Source organism: Lathyrus oleraceus, chromosome 3 (assembly GCF_024323335.1).
Source record: "Lathyrus oleraceus cultivar Zhongwan6 chromosome 3, CAAS_Psat_ZW6_1.0, whole genome shotgun sequence".
Lineage (NCBI taxonomy): Eukaryota > Viridiplantae > Streptophyta > Magnoliopsida > Fabales > Fabaceae > Lathyrus > Lathyrus oleraceus.
In genome coordinates this window covers 513397929-513412087 of record NC_066581.1, presented here as the reverse complement: position 1 = coordinate 513412087, position 14159 = coordinate 513397929, and the positions used below count along the sequence as shown (strand labels likewise).

The 14159-nt window shown below is 37.9% G+C and overlaps 1 non-coding gene across 1 annotated transcript; it reads left to right on the top strand.

Moving 5' to 3' along the window:
- Window positions 1–11520: 11520 nt before the first annotated feature.
- On the top strand, window positions 11521–11627 carry LOC127132928 (small nucleolar RNA R71). The gene has a single exon (XR_007806932.1). It is a non-coding gene; the product is annotated as a small nucleolar RNA R71 (small nucleolar RNA).
- Window positions 11628–14159: the final 2532 nt, after the last annotated feature.

The following is a 14159-nucleotide window of genomic DNA, read 5'->3' as shown; positions in this document are numbered from 1 at the left end:
GTTAAATCTTTAGGAAATAAATTTTACCGTCTATAATAATTTCTCAACAAATTATTATAAAAATTAATGTCATTCTATTGTGAATTTTTTACTAAAAGAATCCAATCTTTAAAGAAAATTCTCAAAATAATTTTGTTTTTAATTTTTTTTTCCCAAAGTACCTCACTTTTAGGAGGATGCGTCAATCCAATTAGCGACTCCTCTTAAAAATAGAGTGCATGCGCCAATTGGATTGGTTAGGGCACATGGTGCAGTCAATCCAATTGGCGCCCATGTGTATTTTTTCAAAAGAGGCGTCAATTGGATTGACACCTCAGTGTATTATGCATTTTTTTTGTTATAAATAGAGGTGTTCGTCATTTTTCCACATCTCATTTCATCATTTGGCAATCATGTTTGGTGTTCGTTGATCGTGACTTTATGAGTCGAATGGGGTATTAACTGCAAGTGCACAGTCTTATCGCGTAGTTTTAAAAGATATCGATCCCACAGGGACTTATGAATCGATATACCGTTTTTCTAAGGTTACTTCGTAAAGCTAAGGCGGATGATACTTTGTTGATTAGGGGGGGAAAATAAAACTAAAATAAGATCTAGATTAAATATCAAATAAGCGGATATCGGTATGCAGTTCGTCGTAATTAGGGAATCAAATCTTCGTTGGTTTCGTAGTTTTAAAGTAAATCTTTTCAGTAGACACTATTGAGTTAAAAGCCTTTTCTCAAACTCTCGCTCTGTTGAATAGACTATGACTTTATATTAACGTGCGCTGTCACTAATTAGTTAAGTCCAAAATCACTTTTTGAAAACAATAGAATCTATAGAAACTCTTTTTAAGAAAATGCTAACCATTTAAACACCCTTGTCTCAAACTCTCGCTCTGTTGACTTAGATTATATAATTAAACTTAAATGTTTAACTCTCGTCCTCACATTTAACCTTTAAAAATACTTTTTGAAAATGATTAGAATTTAATTAACTCTAAAAATTGCTTTCGCCCTGATTTAAAATTAATGTCCAATTTACACTGTCCAGTTAAAAGCTCAAACCGTCGTTCTATTGATTTTAACTTCTTTATGTCTTTTACTCTCGTACAAAAACCTTGGTATTAACTCTGTAAATTGAGACCATAAAAAGAGTGATTATGTTTTTAAACAAAATTAAACCAACTTAGTTTTGATTCCTTCATTCCGCTTACTTTACATACCGATATCTAAGTTTATTTAGCCAGACATGCTAAACAAGCCTAAACAATAATTATGCTTACATACAGCCATATCAGACAGACAGTATAAATAAATAGCAGTGCAGAGCATATATAAATTTAAACAATAAAATTAAAGAACCTGTAAAATTAATAGAAGTCTTGATTATTCCTAACTTCGATGCTTGAACTCTCCATCACAAACCGGTTGGATTTGTTCTTACAATCTTCGATCGGACAAGAAAATAAAAACGAAGGAATAAAATACTATGATCTAACGTAAGGTTAGATCCAGTAAAAATTACACAATAGTTTCCAGTGTAGAAACTATTGTGAGAAAATTAATTGAATGCTTTAAAATTGACTGGAAAAGAAAAGGAAATAAAAATTGCTAGGAAAGTAGAGTGCTGGAAAATAAGAAAAACAGTAAAAATAATGCGGTGCCGAAAACTGGAAAATTGAGCGAGAGCAGCAGGGTTCCATAATTGGTCCTATTTATATCAATCCATCAAGTGACCGTTTCTTCCATTCAGTAGGTTTCCTCACGTCAACTGGTCAAGCGAAGAAAGAGGAAGAACGTGCTTCTGTTACGCGTCAAACCCAAAAATATAGGAATGGGGGTGTGACGTTCGTCACACCATGTGTTACGCTCGTAACACAAAGCAGGGGGGCGTGACGCTCGTCACACCTTGTGTGGCGGTCGACACAGCTTCAGCGCTTCTAGTTGATAGTTGTGGGCTGGGCTTTAGTGGAAATTGCTTCTCATCATCTTTTTGCACCTCTTTTTCATGTATGCTTCAAATAATGTTGCCTGGAATAAATAGAAGGAAAATACCAAGTAATATCGAATAATATAAAATAAATCGAAACAAATAATAATTTAATTTAATTAAATCGAGTCCAAAAGTGTGATATTATTTCATGTTATCAAACTCCCCCATACTTAGACTTTTGCTTGTCCTCAAGCAAGATACAGTATAGAAATCGTTTTAAAATATTAGCCAGATGAAATTTCTAAACACACATCAATTCGCGCTAGGTTGCAAGTAAATTTCATTTAGAAATAACCTGAGCTTAATCTTAACATCAACAACTACCGTTACAACCTTAGATAACCCCACCTTATACAAACCAGTTCGAGTCACGCTATTATAGCTATCCTAGTTCCTTTACTCTTATTTCACCCGTTTTCATTCTAGCGAAATCACATTAAGCCCTTTATCTTTTCGCGCACATAGTGGAGTAACCGGTTAGTGATTCTGATCCCCTTTTTAGCTTGAAGTTTTGGTACATAAGTTGGATAACTTCGTTATTTAGTCCATTGCAGATTGCGGGGGGTCGGACCGTAGTCCGCCCTACCAAGTTCAGCACCAGAAACCGCTGAACCAACTCACAATGGATCGTTCATACAATGTTTTTGTAGGATTCGCAACCTTTGGATTAAATGATCGGGTAAGGATCACCTAACTTAGTTAATGCATTTCCTGATTTTTTTCTAATATATTGTCTTGGGAATCATTCACTTATATTCATCGGCTCTCCACGTAGTTTGCTATTAGGATGGTGCCGACTTCTCGTATAAACTACTCGGGGTTACTATAAAACTAAAAGTTCAAGGGACTTGTATAATATGTACTTTTCTGATCTAACATGTTGAGGTTTGTTTAGAGCGTTGGGGCGGTAATAATTTTTGTCTTAATTTTACTCAAGTTTGATAAAATAAGCGACCTTTATACGTATTGAGTGTGTTGAATTTTTGTTATGGCTCAAGAAAATTGAGGGGAATAGATAATAAAATTTTTTCACACTAGGGACTTAACTTTAAAATAAATATATATTATAAATATTTTTTTTTATATAGATAAACATTTAAATGAAAGGGAAATAACAATGAAAAGGGAAATACATACTTGAAAAAGAAATGTTGAAAGAGGAGTAATCATAACTGAAACAAAGTTTTTCCCCCCCACACTTAAATGAAACATTGTCCCCAATGTTTTTAGAGAAAAGCGAAAAGAAAGGAAATAAATAGATAAATATGCTTAATTTTGCCGACGTCCTCTTGTTCTCGGCCCCGGTGATCGTTGACGAACCTCTAAGTCATCAAACCTGCTGAGCAAATCGGTGAACCGCTGGTCGGTTATTGCATTCCTCGCTTCCTGTTGTTGTTGCATCTGACGCATCAGTTGCATCACTTCGTTATTCTGCGCATGCATAGCATCAATATCATCCATGATGTCATCATTAGTTGCTGGCCTTCTTCTTCGACGACGTCGGGAGGATGGACCAGTTGCATTGTCGGAAGGGTTAAGCGGGGTTGATTGTTGCTCAGGACCTTGATCACCCTGCTCCATTTCCTCAAACTCGTCCGGGGGCGGGTTTGCGTGTGTAGGCTCGGTAGCTTCGAGAGCATTCAGATCGTAGAGGAATCGGTCGGGGTTGGTGACATCAGTGAGGGCTATGTTGGGCAAGACAACGCTTGGGACTTCTTGGTTATTTACCATAAGATAGTACCTTCCGCCTACCCTCTTTTTGATTAGGCGGCTGGAACGGCAATAGCTTATATCCATAAAAAGAGGTGGCAAGGAGTGTAAATTTTGAAGGCGGTCCCCTAGATTTAAGCCAAGTGCTATGGTGGTTATTAATCCCCCAATCACAAAAGGTTGGCGGCCTCTAGCACATAGGGTGCGGATATGATGGAATAAGAAAGAGGCAGCGTTTACCTTTGTATCCATTTCAAAGACGCAGTGGAGGAAGAATAATTCCTTCGCGTTGAATTTGCTGTTGTTCGGTCTTCCAAAAACGGTGTTTTGCAGGATGCGGATAAAATATCGGATGGTTGGGTTATGTATATGCGAAGCAAGTAGTACATCCCAGTTGTTGGTTTCCACACCGGATATTTTTCTAAAGAGGTCAAAGGCGTTTATGTGCCACTGTGAGTTCGGAGGGATTCTTGGGTGGACCTGGTCTCCTACAGGGAAGTGTAGCATGTCACTCAATTGGTTCTGGGATAGTGAGTACTCGGTGTTGAACATGCGGAAAGTTGCGGTACCGGTTAAGTACTCGTCTTCACCGGTTGGAGTGTTGTAAGAATAAGAACTTAAAAATTCTAAGGTGAGTGATGGGTAGGTAGGTTGATTGTGTGTGCACAGAAAGGTTAAATCAGCAAGCCTAAGTAGCCACTGCACACCTTGAAGTAGTCCTAATTCTTGTAAACAATTTAAATCAGGATACCTGGTAGAGACGACACCTCGTTGTTAAAACCGATCGAACTGCTCCCGTTGATAATTATCATCTTTAGATCGGAAGATAATATTTCCGAATTGTTGGTTTTCCGCCATATTGATAGGTGGGTTGAAAGAAGGAAAGAAGATGAAAATGTATTTGTATAGAATTTTTTGTTAGAATAATGTGGTTTAGGGAGAAATGGAGTGTAGGTATTTATAGGGAGAGTTTTTGGAAGTTGGAAGAGAAGTGGGTGAAAGGAAAATAAATGTGGATAAATGTGATTGGGATGGAGTAAAGAGGTGAATGAATGGGGAAAATAAAAATGTGGGTGGGTAACGGTCGTGTCCCCAACGGTCACTAACGTTCACCTATTCTGAAGCTGTCACGCTCGTGACGGAAGGTGTTACGGGCGTCACATGCATTTGCGTGACGACCGTGATGGCTTGTGTGACGCTCGTCACACCAGTCAGCTTGCAACGGTCACTTACGTGGGTGCTTTATTATTATTATTTTTTTTTGTTTATGTTTATGTTTATTATATTTTGCTATTGTTATATTTTAGAAATACCATGTGTGCTATTCTATTACACACCATAGTGTAAATATATTTTTTTTTCTAATAGGCTATGTAAGCAACATACAGTAAATATCATTATTGATAATTGTAGATATTGCATAGAACAAAATAAAATAAACCAATAATGCAATAGCTTCATAAAATAAACATAATGTAACATTTGAAGATAAGAGAAAATATGCGAAAAATAAATACTAAGATTAAGACAATGTTAAACGAAACTATAGCTTCCCTAAAACTAAAACTAATTAACTAAAAACTTCTAGCCACTTGTAGGATCTTTGGCCGGAGGAGCAAAGGAGTTAACACGGTTTAGCAACTCGTGGAATTGATTTGTCATACTGCTCATGTATCCCAGAAATTCATGTCCCATATTAGTTAGCTCTTTTCTGATGGCGTCTTGTTCTGACATCAAAGCTTGAATGGCGGTGTTATAATCAGTTCCGGGCATATGATGTCTAAGATCAGGTATTGCCGACTCTACGGTCGGGATAGGATGAGGTGGAGAGGTAACATCATGGTAACCAGTAGGTGTTTGTGGGTCAGACTCGGCATAAGGAATCGGGTCGTCACAAATCTCATAGTCTTGGATGGATTCAATAGATTTAACAGGGGAGGGTATTCCATTCAGGTTGTAGAGCCAATTGTTTCGGTTATGAACACTAGTCATCGGACTAGGCAAGGTGAATAGGCAAAGAACTTGGTTGTTAATTATTAGCTCAAACTCTTCAGGCCCTAGGTTTCCTATAAACATAATGTTGAAGAGGAAGGGTATACTCATAGGCGCAATGCCACAAAAAGGGCTCAAGCCAAGCATGGGTTGGCGTAATCCGATAGCATTACCAATCATGGTTATCAATCCGCCTATTTGAATTGGTGCTCGGTCATCTTGAATAAGACGGTCAAAATTCGCCAACATATAAGTGGCACCATTCACTGGACGGTTCTGGGAAGCACAAAATATGATGAAGAGTTCACCACGTGAAACTGTGGTAATGTTTGATTTCTTCCCAAAAAGAGTGTGTGCAAGGATTTTATGGAAATAATGAAAAGCTGGGTTATGTATGTTTCCAGAAAGAAACTCATGCTCCTCAGGGTCGTCATTTCCCGTTAAACTTCCCTAAAAATGTTCAAGTTCTCTATATTCAAAAAGGTCTTCTTGGCTCATGGTGAATGTATCAAAAGAGGTTGGAAACCCTAAAAGGTTAGTAAAGTCTTGAATGTTAAATTGATACTCCATATTGAACATCCTGAACTGGATGAAACCTCTGCTTATTCCTTTTCCATGGCTGGGTAGATAGATCAGGGAGCTAAGGAATTCTAGAGTTAGCCTCCGGTAAGTGACAAATTGTCTTCGAATAGGAGTGGTTTCCCACCCTATTTGACTCAGCAGATACATGACACTCTCTCTTAGTCCAAGGGCAGTCATTGCCCAATCATCAGCATAGAAACTAGGTAGCATCTCTCTCTCTGCTAGTTCTTCAAACTTTTGTTTCTGAGCTTTCCCTCTGAATTTGATACCCATACGATCAATTTGTCCCATCAGGTTAGTGTTAACTAAAGAAAAGAAAAACAAGAATTTAGTCAGGATTTGGCCAGATGCCGAAAGGAGAAAAGAAGAAAAGTTTTATAAAATAAAATAAATGAAGAATGAATACTAAATAAAATAAAAATAGAAAATAAAATAGAAAGTTGTGGGTTGTCTCCCACGAAGCGCTTTGTTTAATGTCGCAAGCTCGACATAAAATTAGTAAATGTTAATCTATAGGCTTAGGAGACAATACGTCTAAGTGCAGGACTTGCGAGTCTTCATTGTTTTCATCATAGTGATAATGTTTCAGACGTTGCCCGTTTACGATAAATGCTTCCATAGATTTGCCTTTAATTTCCACAGCTCCACTAGGGAAAACATTAGTAACTTGGAAAGGGCCTGACCATCTAGATCGTAGTTTTCCTGGGAATAACTTAAGTCTAGAGTTAAACAACAGGACTACGTCGCCTTGTTTGAAAGTTTTCCTTGATATGCGCTTATCATGCCATTTTTTCGTCATTTCTTTGTAGATTCTGGCATTTTCGTAAGCGTCTCGTCTAAGTTGATCTAATTCGTTTATATCAAGGATTCGCTTTTCATCGGCGGCCTTATAGTTTAAATTTAAATTTTTAATAGCCCAATAGGCCTTATGTTCTAGCTCTACTGGGAGGTGGCAAGATTTACCATAAATAAGCTTAAATGGGGTTGTTCCTATGGGAGTTTTGTAAGCAGTTCGATATGCCCATAAAGCTTCGGGTAATTTTGATGACCAGTCTTTCCTTGAGGTGGCGACTGTTTTTTCCAATATTTGTTTAATTTCCCTGTTATACACTTCCACTTGTCCACTGGTTTGAGGATGGTAAGGTGTTGCTACTCGATGTTTTACACCATACTTAAACAGTAGTTTTTCGAGTATCTTAGATATGAAATGCGATCCACCATCACTGACGACTATTCTTGGGACACCAAATCTTCGAAAGATTATATTCTTAAAGAGTTTAGTTACTACTCGTGTGTCGTTTGTTGGAGAAGCTATGGCTTCAATCCATTTTGATACGTAATCAACCGCTACGAGTATGTACTTGTTACCGAAAGAAGGTGGAAAAGGTTCCATGAAATCATTCCCCACACGTCGAAAATCTCTACTTCGAAAATGCCCTTTTGTGGCATCTCGTCACGTCTAGATATGTTTCCTGTGCGTTGACATCTATCACATTTCTTGATAGCAGCATGCACATCCTTCCATATGTTTGGCCAATAAAAACCGGCTTGTAGGATTTTAGAGCAGGTCTTGGATGTACTTGCGTGTCCACCATAGGGAGCGGAATGACAATGTTGAATTATACTTTCTATCTCTTCTTCAGGTATACACCGACGGAAAATACCATCGGGGCCTCTTTTAAAACGTAAAGGGTCGTCCCAATAATAATGTTTCAAGTCATGGAGGAATCGTTTCTTTTGCTGGTAGGATAAATCAAGTGGAACTATTCCGGCGGCTAAATAATTGACAAAGTCGGCGTACCATGGTGTAACGCATACAGCCAAGGTGGTCTTTACCTGTTCATCAGCTCTATTTTCTTCCAAATTAGCTATAAGTTTATCGTACGAGAAGTCATCATTGATCGATGTTCTTTCCGGTTCCAGGTTTTCAAGTCTAGAAAGGTGATCTGCCACTACGTTTTCAGTTCCTTTTTTATCTTTGATTTCCAAATCAAATTCTTGTAACAACAAGATCCACCTTAGAAGTCTAGGTTTAGCATCCTTTTTTGTTAAGAGGTACTTAATGGCAGCGTGGTCAGTGTAAACGATTATTTTAGCTCCGACCAAGTAAGAACGAAATTTATCTAGTGCAAATACTACTGCTAAAAGTTCTTTCTCGGTCGTGGCGTAATTCATCTGTGCTTCATCTAGAGTTCTACTTGCATAATATATGACGTGAAGTTTTTTATCCTTTCGTTGTCCTAAAACAGCGCCTACGGCGTAGTCACTTGCGTCACACATTATTTCGAATGGTTCATTCCAATCCGGAGTATGCATTATGGGCACGGAGATTAATGCTTGTTTAAGCGTTTGAAATGCTTCTAAACATTTATTGTCGAAGATGAATTCAGCATCTTTCATTAATAATCCGGTTAAAGGTTTAGTTATTTTAGAGAAATCCATAATAAATCATCGATAAAAACCAGCATGTCCTAAGAAGCTTCGTACTTCTCTCACAGTTTTCGGAGGTTGAAGGTTTTCGATTACTTCTATTTTAGCTTTGTCTACTTCAATTCCTCTATTTGATATAATGTGTCCTAAAACAATTCCTTCTTGTATCATAAAGTGACATTTTTCCCAATTAAGTACTAGATTTACTTTTACACATCGTTCTAGAACTCTTTCTAGGTTTTCAAGACATTCTTCGAAACTTTGCCCGCATACGAAAAAGTCATCCATAAAGACTTCCATGATGTTTTCGAGAAAATCGGAGAATATTGCCATCATGCACCTTTGGAAGGTTGCAGGAGCATTGCACAAGCCAAACGGCATTCGTCGATAAGCGAAGGTACCAAAAGGACATGTGAATGTTGTCTTTTCTTGGTCATCAGGATGAATTGGTATTTGAAAGAAGCCTGAGTAACCGTCTAGATAGCAGAAATGAGAATGCTTTGCTAATCGTTCTAACATCTGGTCTATGAATGGTAAAGGAAAATGATCTTTTCGGGTTGCTTTGTTTAGTTTCCTATAGTCAATGCACATTCTCCATCCCGATTCGATTCGTTTGGTTATATAGTTTCTCCTTTTTCATTTTCGATAACTGTTATACCTCCTTTCTTTGGTACTACGTGTACAGGGCTAACCCATTTGCTATCAGATATAGGATATATGATACCTGCCTCTAATAACTTCGTTACTTCCTTCTTCACTACCTCACTCAGGATCGGGTTTAGTCTCCTCTGATGTTCCCTAGAAGTTTTACAGTCTTCTTCTAGCATGATGCGATGCATACAAATAGAAGGACTTATCCCTTTAAGATCGGTGATGTTGTATCCTAGTGCGGTTGGATATTTTCTTAAGATATGTAGGAGTTTTTCGGTTTCGAGTTTTCCTAGGTCTGCATTGACTATCACTGGTCGTTCAAGTTCTAAGTCTAGGAATTCATATCTCAGATTCTTGGGAAGTGTTTTCAGGTCGAGGGTTGGTTTCTTAAGGAATTGCATAGGATCCGGTGTTATTGCTAAACAATGGTTCAGTCTGTCTTCTACACAATAGTCAGACCATTTGTCATTTTCTAACTCTGTTTCTTTTATGCATTCGTCGATGATATCCATGAAGTAACATGTGTCATCTATTGCAGGTGCTTTCAAAAATTGGGAAAGAATGAACTCAATTTTCTCTTCTCCTACTTCGAAAGTGAGTCGTCCTCGTTTTACGTCTATGATAGCACCGGCGGTTGCTAAGAATGGTCTTCCCAATATAATGGGTGTAACTTCATCTTCTCTTATGTCCATAATTATAAAATCGGTTGGGATGTAGAATTGACCTATGCGCACGAGAACGTTTTCAAGAATTCCTACAGGATATCTAACGGAACGATCTGCTAATTGCACAGACATTTTAGTTGGTCTTAATTCTCCAATTTCCAGTTTCTTGCATATGGATAAGGGCATAACACTGATACCGGCTCCTAAATCGCATAAGGCTTTATCTATGACAAATTTTCCTATGTGACAGGGTATAGAGAAACTACCAGGATCTTTAAGTTTTGGAGGCATATTCTGGATTATAGCGCTACACTCAGCAGTGAGTGTAACGGTTTCGCTATCTTCAAGTTTCCTTTTATTGGAAAGAATTTCTTTTAAGAACTTAGCATATGAAGGCATCTGCGTAATAGCTTCTGTAAACGGAATTGTGACGTTTAATTGTTTCAGTAGGTCAATAAATTTTTTAAACTGGCCCGCGTCTTTGGTTTTAATAAGCCTTTGAGGGTAAGGGATAGGTGGTTTATAAGGCGGTGGAGGTACATAAGGTTCTTTCTTTTCTATGGTTTCCTTATTACTCTCTTCCTTTTCCTTAGGTTTATTTTCTTCCTCAGTTAACTTTTTAGAGTTTTGGTTTTCAATTCTCGGATCAGATGGTCCTTCTACCTCTGTTCCACTTCTTAATATAATTGCATGAGCGTGGCTTTTCGGGTTAGGTTGGGACTGTCCAGGAAATGTACCACTTGGGGCAGCAGTAGGAACTTGTTGTTGAGCTACTTGTGAGATTTGTGTTTCTAGCATTTTGTTATGGGTAGCCAAGGCATCTACTTTACTTGCTAATTGTTTAATCTGTTCGTAAGTGTGTACATTCTGGTTTAAGAAATCTTTATTGGTTTGCTGTTGAGAAGCTATGAAGTTCTCCATCATGATTTCCAAGTTGGATTTCCTAGGAACGTTATTGTTAGGTGTAGATGGGGTCGGCTTTTGATATCCAGGAGGTATAGCTGGGGCTTGACTGGGAGATTGACCTGGTGCGTATAAAGCATTATTACTCTTGTATGAAAAATTAGGATGATTCTTCCAGTTTGAGTTATAGGTATGCGTGTAGGGATTTCCTTGAGCATAGTTCACTTGCTCTGCTTGGATTCCTGTTAGGAGTTGACAATCTGTAGGAGTGTGACCTTGGATTCCACAGACTTCGCAATTTTGAGTTACGGCAACCACGGTGGCTGGAGGTGATACATTTAAACTCTCAATTTTCTGGGCCAGAGCATCCACTTTTGCATTAACATGATCAAGGCTACTTATCTCGTAGATGCCACTTTTCGTTTGAGGTTTCTCTACCATTGTTCGGTCGCTTCCCCACTGATAATGGTTTTGGGCCATACTCTCGATAAGTTGATAAGCATCGGTGTAAGCTTTATCCATAAGCGCGCCACCTGCGGCGGCGTCTATTGTCAACCTTGTGTTATATAAGAGACCATTATAGAAGGTATGAATTACTAACCAGTCCTCTAAACCATGGTGTGGACAAAGTCTCATCATGTCTTTGTATCTTTCCCATGCTTCGAAAAGAGACTCGTTATCTTTCTGTTTAAATCCATTTATCTGGGCTCTTAGCATAGCTGTTTTGCTTGGAGGAAAATATCGGGCAAGAAAGACTTTCTTCAACTCATTCCATGTGGTGACTGAGTTGGAAGGAAGAGACTGAAGCCATCTTCTAGCTTTATCTCTTAACGAGAAAGGAAAGAGACGAAGTCGAATTGCCTCTGAAGTGACACCATTAGCTTTAACAGTATCAGCGTATTGGACAAATACAGATAAATGAAGGTTTGGATCCTCGGTAGGATTTCCAGAGAATTGATTCTGTTGTACTGCTTGTAACAGCGAAGGTTTAAGTTTGAAGTTGTTTGCTTCGATTGCGGGTGTAGCAATACTCGAATGTGGCTCATCTTGCGATGGAGCAGCGTAATCTCGAAGAGCACGAGCTGGTTCTGCCATCTCGGGTATCGGCGAAGGAAGAAGATTTTTGAGATCGGGAACTTCGATAGGAGGAAGACTGTTTGCAGCACGATACTCCCGAATTCGTCGTAAGACTCGGAGATATAGTTCAACGTCGTTGATTCGTAAGTAAAACGGTTCGCCTTGTGAGCGAGTATGTGGCATACAAATCAACGAAAGAAAGAAATAAAAATTGCCTTAGTCTCTACAGCGTAACGGAAGAGTTACGATATCGACTAAATAAAAGTCCCCGACAACGGCGCCAAAAACTTGATCGCAACTTTATGAGTCGAATGGGGTATTAACTGCAAGTGCACAGTCTTATCGCGTAGTTTTAAAAGATATCGATCCCACAGGGACTTATGAATCGATATACCGTTTTTCTAAGGTTACTTCGTAAAGCTAAGGCGGATGATACTTTGTTGATTAGGGGGGAAAAATAAAACTAAAATAAGATCTAGATTAAATATCAAATAAGCGGATATCGGTATGCAGTTCGTCGTAATTAGGGAATCAAATCTTCGTTGGTTTCGTAGTTTTAAAGTAAATCTTTTCAGTAGACACTATTGTGTTAAAAGCCTTTTCTCAAACTCTCACTCTGTTGAATAGACTATGACTTTATATTAACGTGCGCTGTCACTAATTAGTTAAGTCCAAAATCACTTTTTGAAAACAATAGAATCTATAGAAACTCTTTTTAAGAAAATGCTAACCATTTAAACACCCTTGTCTCAAACTCTCGCTCTGTTGACTTAGATTATATAATTAAACTTAAATGCTTAACTCTCGTCCTCACATTTAACCTTTAAAAATACTTTTTGAAAATGATTAGAATTTAATTAACTCTAAAAATTGCTTTCGCCCTGATTTAAAATTAATGTCCAATTTACACTGTCCAGTTAAAAGCTCAAACCGTCGTTCTATTGATTTTAACTTCTTTATGTCTTTTACTCTCGTACAAAAACCTTGGTATTAACTCTGTAAATTGAGACCATAAAAAGAGTGATTATGTTTTTAAACAAAATTAAACCAACTTAGTTTTGATTCCTTCATTCCGCTTACTTTACATACCGATATCTAAGTTTATTTAGCCAGACATGCTAAACAAGCCTAAACAATAATTATGCTTACATACAGCCATATCAGACAGACAGTATAAATAAATAGTAGTGCAGAGCATATATAAATTTAAACAATAAAATTAAAGAACCTGTAAAATTAATAGAAGTCTTGATTATTCCTAGCTTCGATGCTTGAACTCTCCATCACAAACCGGTTGGATTTGTTCTTACAATCTTCGATCGGACAAGAAAATAAAAACGAAGGAATAAAATACTATGATCTAACGTAAGGTTAGATCCAGTAAAAATTACACAATAGTTTCCGGTGTAGAAACTATTGTGAGAAAATTAATTGAATGCTTTAAAATTGACTGGAAAAGAAAAGGAAATAAAAATTGCTAGGAAAGTAGAGTGCTGGAGAATAAGAAAAACAGTAAAAATAATGCGGTGCCGAAAACTGGAAAATTGAGCGAGAGCAGCAGGGTTCCACAATTGGTCCTATTTATATCAATCCATCAAGTGACCGTTTCTTCCATTCAGTAGGTTTCCTCACGTCAACTGGTCAAGCGAAGAAAGAGGAAGAACGTGCTTCTGTTACGCGTCAAACCCAAAAATATAGGAATGGGGGTGTGACGTTCGTCACATCATGTGTTACGCTCGTAACACAAAGCATGGGGGCGTGACGCTCGTCACACCTTGTGTGGCGGTCGTCACAGCTTCAGCGGTTCTAGTTGATAGTTGTGGGCTGGGCTTTAGTGGAAATTGCTTCTCATCATCTTTTTGCACCTCCTTTTCTTTCTTTTTCACGTATGCTTCAAATAATGTTGCCTAGAATAAATAGAAGGAAAATATCAAGTAATATCGAATAATATAAAATAAATCGAAACAAATAATAATATAATTTAATTAAATCGAGTCCAAAAGTGTGATATTATTTCATGTTATCATTCGTCGCCGTTATGGAAAGGTGATTTATGCGAGAGACAAACCTCAGATGTTGATGTTCTTCTGGAACATCACTACTTTCGATCAATTGAAGAGGGGGCTGGTTCGTTGGTTAGATGGGAAAATACCATAAGAGAAAAAAATTAGA